Below are 7,668 nucleotides of genomic sequence, written 5' to 3'. Positions count from 1 at the left end.
CCCTTTACAAAAACTATTTTCCTTATTGTTTTTGACTCTTACTTCCCATACAACCCCCCTTTTTATCACTCATATTCGTTCACATTCAGCTTTACTGGGACCTTTAACTTTTGGTAACAGCCAAATTGATTCTTTACTTGTTGGCAATGTCCAACAGGCTCAAAATAAACATCAATTACATCATACTGACAGTTTAGGATTACAACGGTGATTTTCTATAACACACCGTCAAGCCCAAACTATTGTCAGAGCTTGTCCATCTTGTGCTCCTATTATTGCACCCTTTTTAAGTCCAGGTATAAATCCCCGAGACACTCAACAAAATCATATTTGACAAATAAATATAACTTATATTTCTTCTTTTGGTTGTTTAAAATATATTCATCATATAATTAATACTTGGTCACACTTCCAATGGGCTACACCATTACCCTCTAAAAAAGCTGATTCTGTTATTACTCATTTACTTACTTACTTTACAGTTATAGGAGTTCCTACTAAATTAAAAACTGACAATACTCCTACTTGTTACTCTCACAAATTGGCTGCCTTCCTCTCTTCATACCACATTCGTCGTTCCACTGGTATTCCATTTAACAGTCAAGGTCAATTATTTAAAAAGCTAGGCCGGGCGCGGTGGCTCAAGCCTGTAATCCCAGCACTTTGGGAGGCCGAGACAGGTGGATCATGAGGTCAGGAGATCGAGACCATCCTGAGCTACACGGTGAAACCCCGTCTCTACTAAAAAATGCAAAAAACTAGCCGGGCGAGATGGCGGGCGCCTGTAGTCCCAGCTACTCGGGAGGCTGAGGCAGGAGAATGGCGTAAAAACCCGGGAGGCGGAGCTTGCAGTGAGCCGAGATCGCGCCACTGCACTCCAGCCTGGGCGACAGAGCTAGACTCCATCTCCAAAAAAAATAAATAAATAAAAAAATAAAAAAAATAAAAAAAATAAAAAGCTAATACTACCTTAAAATTACAACTTTTAAAACAAACAGGGGGAAATGGACGAGGTTCCCCAAAACATCAAATTCTGAAAGCTTTTTTTTACTTTAAATTTTCTTAACTATTGGCGCCAATTACAGCAATCTGCAGCAGTAAAACATGTTCAGCAACCATTAAAAAAGCCATAAGCTAACAATTTGTGGGTGTACTATCCTTCATTACAAGGCCAATATTTAAAAAGAAAAGTTTTACAATGGGGTCGAGGTTATGCTCTCGTTCGTACAGGTGCCAGAGACAAGTGGTTCCCATTCCGACGGTTGAAGCAGTGCCATGGCGAAGAGGAGCCGGCCGGAGGACTTCCTCGTGGCATTTCAAAAATTAAATCTGAGTACTCAGAAAACCTTCACCTTCGAAACTCGATGAGCGGAACCCCCAACATGGGGTCAGCTAAAAAAGTTTACTCAAGAAGCTGAAGGGGTTGTTCAATAAGCTGGACAGCCCAAAACCTCACTGACCTTATTTCTGGCTATGCTAGCTGTAGTAAATTGCCAGATAACAGCTGGAGAATTCACATATTGGGCTTATATTCCCTTTCCATCCTTATATCAAAGTGTGGCCTGGGGAGACAAAGAAGTTTTAGTATTTACTAATGATACTGCTTGGATGCCATCACCTTTTTAAAATCAGGATCCTGAGTTAGACACGGGTATAATAAACAGTTCATATCAGTTTGGGGTGAAAGGGTTACCTATATGTCTTGGGAACAGTCCACATTGTTGACATACTTCTCATGAGGCTTGGGCTGTACGCTATAATCATAGTCACATTGCTGCCTTTACTATGATTGTTGTTACTCAGAGTTTTAAATATAATCATATTGCTCTGCTTAATGAAACCTTGCCTACTACATTATCCTTATGTCCTATTCCTGACGTGTCCGGAGGTGTTTCCCAATTAGAGTGGACTAGATGTAAAAGAAGTAGACCACGATTGTTATTAGAGGTAAAAGGTAGGAATTACAGATATCTTGTTACTGACTGAAGTGTGCATGGAGATTTTCAGACTAAGTTTAGCCACATTAGCCTACGATGACATAGAAATAATCACAGCATTTATGCTGATGGTAATGAAACTATTATTTGGCATGATGGTGGCTTGTCGCCCCCCTATGCCACATTTGGCCAACACCTCACAAATACAAAGTCATATATGAAAGTTACTAGCTACTGGCAAACCAATGTCTACTTTTACGGGAAACATGTCTTTAAATACCACTAATCTTTCTAATCCTTTTCATACATCTTTACATCGAAACAGATCTAGATATGTCATTGCTTGTGTTAAAAAAACCTTACTTGTTGTTAGTGAAAATCTTTAAATGGGATAATAATACAGAAGTAGTTAACTGTACGGGCAATTGTACATTTTTAAGCTGTATAAATACTACTTGGTGGCATAATAATTGGAATGAGACTTACTCCAATATATATATTTTAAGAGCTAGAAAAAAAACCTGGTTACCTGTAAACTTGACACACACCTGGAGTAAATCTACTGGGGTTACTCAAATTTACAAAGTAATGCAAGATCTTGTCCACTGCAGCCGAAGAGTGGTTGGGATCATTGTAACAGCAGTAGTGGGACTTGTGGCCATTGCTTCCACCGCCGCTGTTGCTGGACTGGCGTTACATCAGAGTATCCAAAATGCAGAGTTCGTGCAACAATGGCATGAACAATCTCACTTGTTGTGACAACAACAACGAGACATCGATGCTCATTTGACTAAACGAGTAGATAACTTAAGTGGTTTCTTGGATAGGGGATCAGCTAACAGTGTTAAATACTTGAGCCTTGTTAAAATGTGACTGAAATACTACTCAATTTTGTATTACCCCTGTTCCTTTTAACAACACTGTACATAATTGGACAAAGATAAAAAGGCTTTTAATTGGCCATAATAATCTTTCCCTAAAAATACAAAAAGTAACACACAATATTTCTAAAACGTTTCGTAATCAGTTACCATTGCTGACTGGCGCAGATTTAACGACTGGTATTGCACAAAGCTTGAACTCTTTAAACCCTATGAGTCCTATAAAAACTTTACTGACTTCTGTTTCTAGTAATGTATTGATTGTTGTTTTTGCCCTTGTCATTTTCACAGTCTGCTGGAAACGGTGCCAAAGGGCAAACACTGAATCCCAGTGAGCCCAACATGTGATGATGGTTTTGAAAGAAATTCAAACCTGTAAATAAAGAAGGGGGAGATGTAGAGAACTGCGTGCTCACAAACGAGACGTTCTGCAGACAAAGCAGGACGGTCCTTCTCTGCAAACAGAAAGGACAAAGGAGCCAGCTGTAAACAGTGGGCTCTGGGAACTAGTCAATGTTTACTGATCTTGGGAGTCAAGGAAAGGTCAGAGAAGCAACACATGCCCCATGACTTGGTAACATTCCACAAACGGCTGTATAAAATAAAGCAGAGTGTGCCGTTTGGCGCAGCCGCCATGTATGTGTTGTCCTGTGTTGTCTTGTGTGTTCATTCCTTTGTTTAGGAAACACGCGGACCCCAACAACAGGTGTGTGCCATCACGCCTGGCTAATTTTTGTATTTTTAGTAAAGATGGCAGTTTCATCCTATTGGCCAGGCTGGTCTCAAACTCCTGACCTCAAGTGATCTGCCCACCTCGACCTACCAAAGTGCTGGGATTACAGGTGTGAGCCACTGCACCCAGCCCACTATCACTATTGATCCACTTTGTAGGTTGATTAGAATGAGAGAAAGAAAATCTACAAGATAGAACTGTTATAGGAAAGAGACTTAAGTACCAACAACAACAACAGCAAAATGGAACTACCATTATTTGTCAACATAAAGACTTCCCTTCTAACACATTGGGGTGGAGGCTCATAAGGAATGCTCAGTTATAGAAAAAAAACCTTACACTTGCTTTGTAAGATGTGTAAATTTTCCATCATCTCACTTACCACAAAGGAAGCCAGCCTGAAGACAAAGGGCAGAGTGAAGAGAATTAAAGAAAAATTGAACGAGGGTCCTGCCCAATCAAACTTGCATGAAACCTGCTGAACCTCTGCATCAATGAGCCAATCAGCTAGAATTACAGGTGCTCACCACCGCACCCAGCTAATTTTTGTATTTTTAGTAGAAATGGGGGTTCACCATGTTGTCAAGGCTGGTCTCGAACTCGTGACCTCAAGTGACCCATACACCTCAGCCTCCCAAAGTGCTGGGATTACAGGTATAAGCCACCATGCCCAGCCCAGAATGTATATTTTAACAAGATTCCCAGTTGATCCACATGCACATTAAGGTTTGAGAAATACCATTGTATTAGGCTGTTCTTGCATTGCTATAAAGAAATACCCGAGACTGGGTAATTTACGGGAAAATAAGTTTACTTGTCTCATGGTTCTACAGGATGTATAGGAAGCATAGCACCAATATCTGCTTCTGGCGGGGGCCTCAGGAAGCTTTTACTCATGGCAGAAGGCAAAGTGGGAGTGCGTAAGTCACATGGCAAAAGCAGGAACACAGGCATGGGGGAGGTGACCCACTTTTTTTTTGAGAGCGTCTTGCTTTGTCACACAGGCTGCAGTGCAGTGGCATGATCTCAGCTCATTGCAGCCTCTGCCTCCCAGATTCAAACGATTCTCATGCCTCAGCCTCCCAAGGTGCCATACACTTTTAAACAACCAGATCTCATGAGAACTCACTGACTATCATGAGGACAGCACCAAGGAATTGTGCTAAACCGTTCACAAGAAATCCACCCTCATGATCCAATCACTTCCCACCAGGCCCCACATCCAACACTGGGAATTACAATTCAACATGAGATTTAGGTAGGAACAAATATCCAGACTATATGTACTGTTTTCTTTGGGTTTGTACAGCATGTTCTTTATTCATTGCTAGTAAAATACTCATCTGTCTCCCACTAAACCTGTGATATTCTTGAAAGCAGGAAATCTGCATTATTACTTTTTGTATTCTGACCACCACTAGTTGTCCACCAAAACCATTTTCTCAGTCTTTCCAGGTACACTGCTAATCTACATTTCCCAGGCTTCCTCGCAGTTAGGTGTGATCATGTGACTAAGTTATCTCCAGTGGAATGTAAGCAGAAATATTGTGTACTATTTCTGGGCCCAGGTCTTAAAGACTGTGGGCAAGCTCACTGTTTTTTCCTTTCTCTTTGACTGGAATCTTAGTTTACAGGGTCTCAGTTGCACTAGCTACATTTCACATGCTCAATAGCACTTTTGGCTAATGGTTACCATATTAGAGCAGACAGAACATTTTCATCATTACAGAAATTTATATTGGATAGGAGCATTCTAGGGAGAATATCTACAATCTGTCAGATACCCCAGAATCATTACAATAAATCACCTCTGTTACTTAGGCTAATCAGATTCGATTTTACTATATGCTTTTTTTTTTTTTTTTTTTGAGACGGAGTCTCACTCTGTCACCCAGGCTGGAGTGCTGTGGCCGGATCTCAGCTCACTGCTAGCTCCGCCTCCCGGGTTCACGCCATTCTCCTGCCTCAGCCTCCCGGGTAGCTGGGACTACAGGCGCCGCCACGTCGCCCGGCTAGTTTTTTGTAGTTTTTAGTAGAGACGGGGTTTCACCATGTTAGCCAGGATGGTCTCGATCTCCTGACCTCGTGATCCGCCCGTCTCGGCCTCCCAAAGTGCTGGGATTACAGGCTTGAGCCACCGCGCCCGGCCTACTATATGCTTTCAAAAGGAATGCAGTTATTGTATATGTGGTACTATAACTATACCTACTAAACACTAAATCTGACGAGGCAATTCTCAGGCTTATTTCTATTTGACCTCTATCAGTTTTTTTTTACCTGGTCAACCATTCTCCTGGATCTCTTCTACCCCTGACACTCTCTCATAAGAATTGGTATGCTGGCGGGCCGCAGTGGCTCACACCTGTAATCCCAGCACTTTGGGAGACCAAGGCGGGTGAATCACGATGTCAGGAGTTCAAGACCAGCCTGGCCAACATAGTGAAACCCCTGTCTCTACTAAAAATACAAAAATTTGCCAGGCGTAGTGGTGGGCTCCTGTAACCCCAGCTATTTGGGAGGCTGAGGCAGGAGAATCACTTGAACCCAGGAGGCAGAGTTTGCAGTGAGCAGAGATTGTGCAACTGCACTCCACCCTGGGCAACAATGTGAGACTGTCGCAAAAAAAAAGAAAAAAAGAATTGGTATCATCCATAAAATCTCTTACCAATATACACTAAAGAGAGATGACCCTTAAAAAGTGCAGAGTAGCATGAAGGGGAGACTGATGCTTATTTTACACATTCTGTGTTCCCAAGCCTCCCATCGAGCTTCTGAACCATGCATCTAAATTGTTCCCTAGATAGGTCCAGAGGTATCGCAAAATGGATGTGCTTCAAAATGAAACTATTCCTCATTCAAAACCTAGCTTAGTTTTGAACCTTCCCATCGCCCAGATAGAGAAAATGGACCTGCACATACTGTGATCATGGTATTTATGACTGCACTGTAACTTGTGTGCATGACTCTCTTTTGAATAGGGACAACATTGTCTTCCCCTCTTTATATCTAGCATAGTGTCTGACACACATAAGTGCTCAATGATTTTTATTTTAGCAAATCGTAGTCATCTCCATACATTATTTTTTACAGCAAACATTGCCGGATACATTTCCATACGTTTTTAAATAGAGGAGGAGGAAGTGGAGGGAAAAAAAGGAAAATAAATAAATAAATAAATAAGTTGATTGTGAGCAATCAACTCCAGAATCACACCAATACTTCTAGGTCTAATGGCCACACAGCAAAATCAGCCTCAGTTATCCCACTGTTTTCATATCTTAAGACCTAAAAATGAGAACACAGATTTGTGGGAATAGGTTAGGATTTCTCAGTTTCCAAATTTTTCTGTGTGAGACTTTTATGCTAACTCTAGCACGGCTTATGTAAAATGTTCGTGATTTGGGGGTGGATCTAAACCATCTCAGATCTATAACCTCTGAGACTAGCGGGGCTGAGCTGCCAGAATGTCAGCTGCCACTTATCCCACTCAGAAACACAGGGGTAATTGTGGTTCTGATGAAGCCAGGAGTCCTCCTATCCTGTAACGGTTATTAGCTAAAATAAACCAACCTAGGAGCTAGCTATCCAATGCAGAGGGCAGGGCCATTTTCTGTGCAGAACATACTTGGACTAGCCAAGGGTGACAAGGTCCTGCCTTCAAAAGCAGGCCAGTCACAGAAAAGAGTGATGATGGGCGCAGGTGGAGGAGGACAGCAGACCACTGCCTGAGGCCTTCACATTTAAGCTACACAAAAATGCTTTTCCAGGTGAGCAGAGCTCTCGGGCTGCCCGCTTGTGACCCCAAATCCTGTCAGTCACGAAAACAGGGGTGAAGGAGGTGAAAACAGGGCGGAAAATAAGTCCTTAGGGCAGTGAGTTCGGAAAATGCCTTCTTCAGTGTTCCAAGGTGCCCACGTGAACTGGGGAGGGCAGAGCAAAACCTCCTTATTTTCGGGTCTGTGCAGGGTCCCCGCTAGGAAGGGGCAGCCCTTGAGTTCCGTGTTGGTGGGTTATTAAGCGACTCCCCCGCGAAGCCCCGCCCAATGCTTGTGCGCTCAAACGAGGAGCGTCCGAGGAAAGCGTAAGAGAAGTGAACTGAGGGGGCCGCGGCCGCTGA

This window comes from Colobus angolensis, unplaced genomic scaffold (assembly GCF_000951035.1).
Source record: "Colobus angolensis palliatus isolate OR3802 unplaced genomic scaffold, Cang.pa_1.0 Scaffold230, whole genome shotgun sequence".
Taxonomy (NCBI): domain Eukaryota; kingdom Metazoa; phylum Chordata; class Mammalia; order Primates; family Cercopithecidae; genus Colobus; species Colobus angolensis.
The sequence above is the reverse complement of the archived record's forward strand: the minus strand, read 5'-3'. Positions refer to the sequence as shown.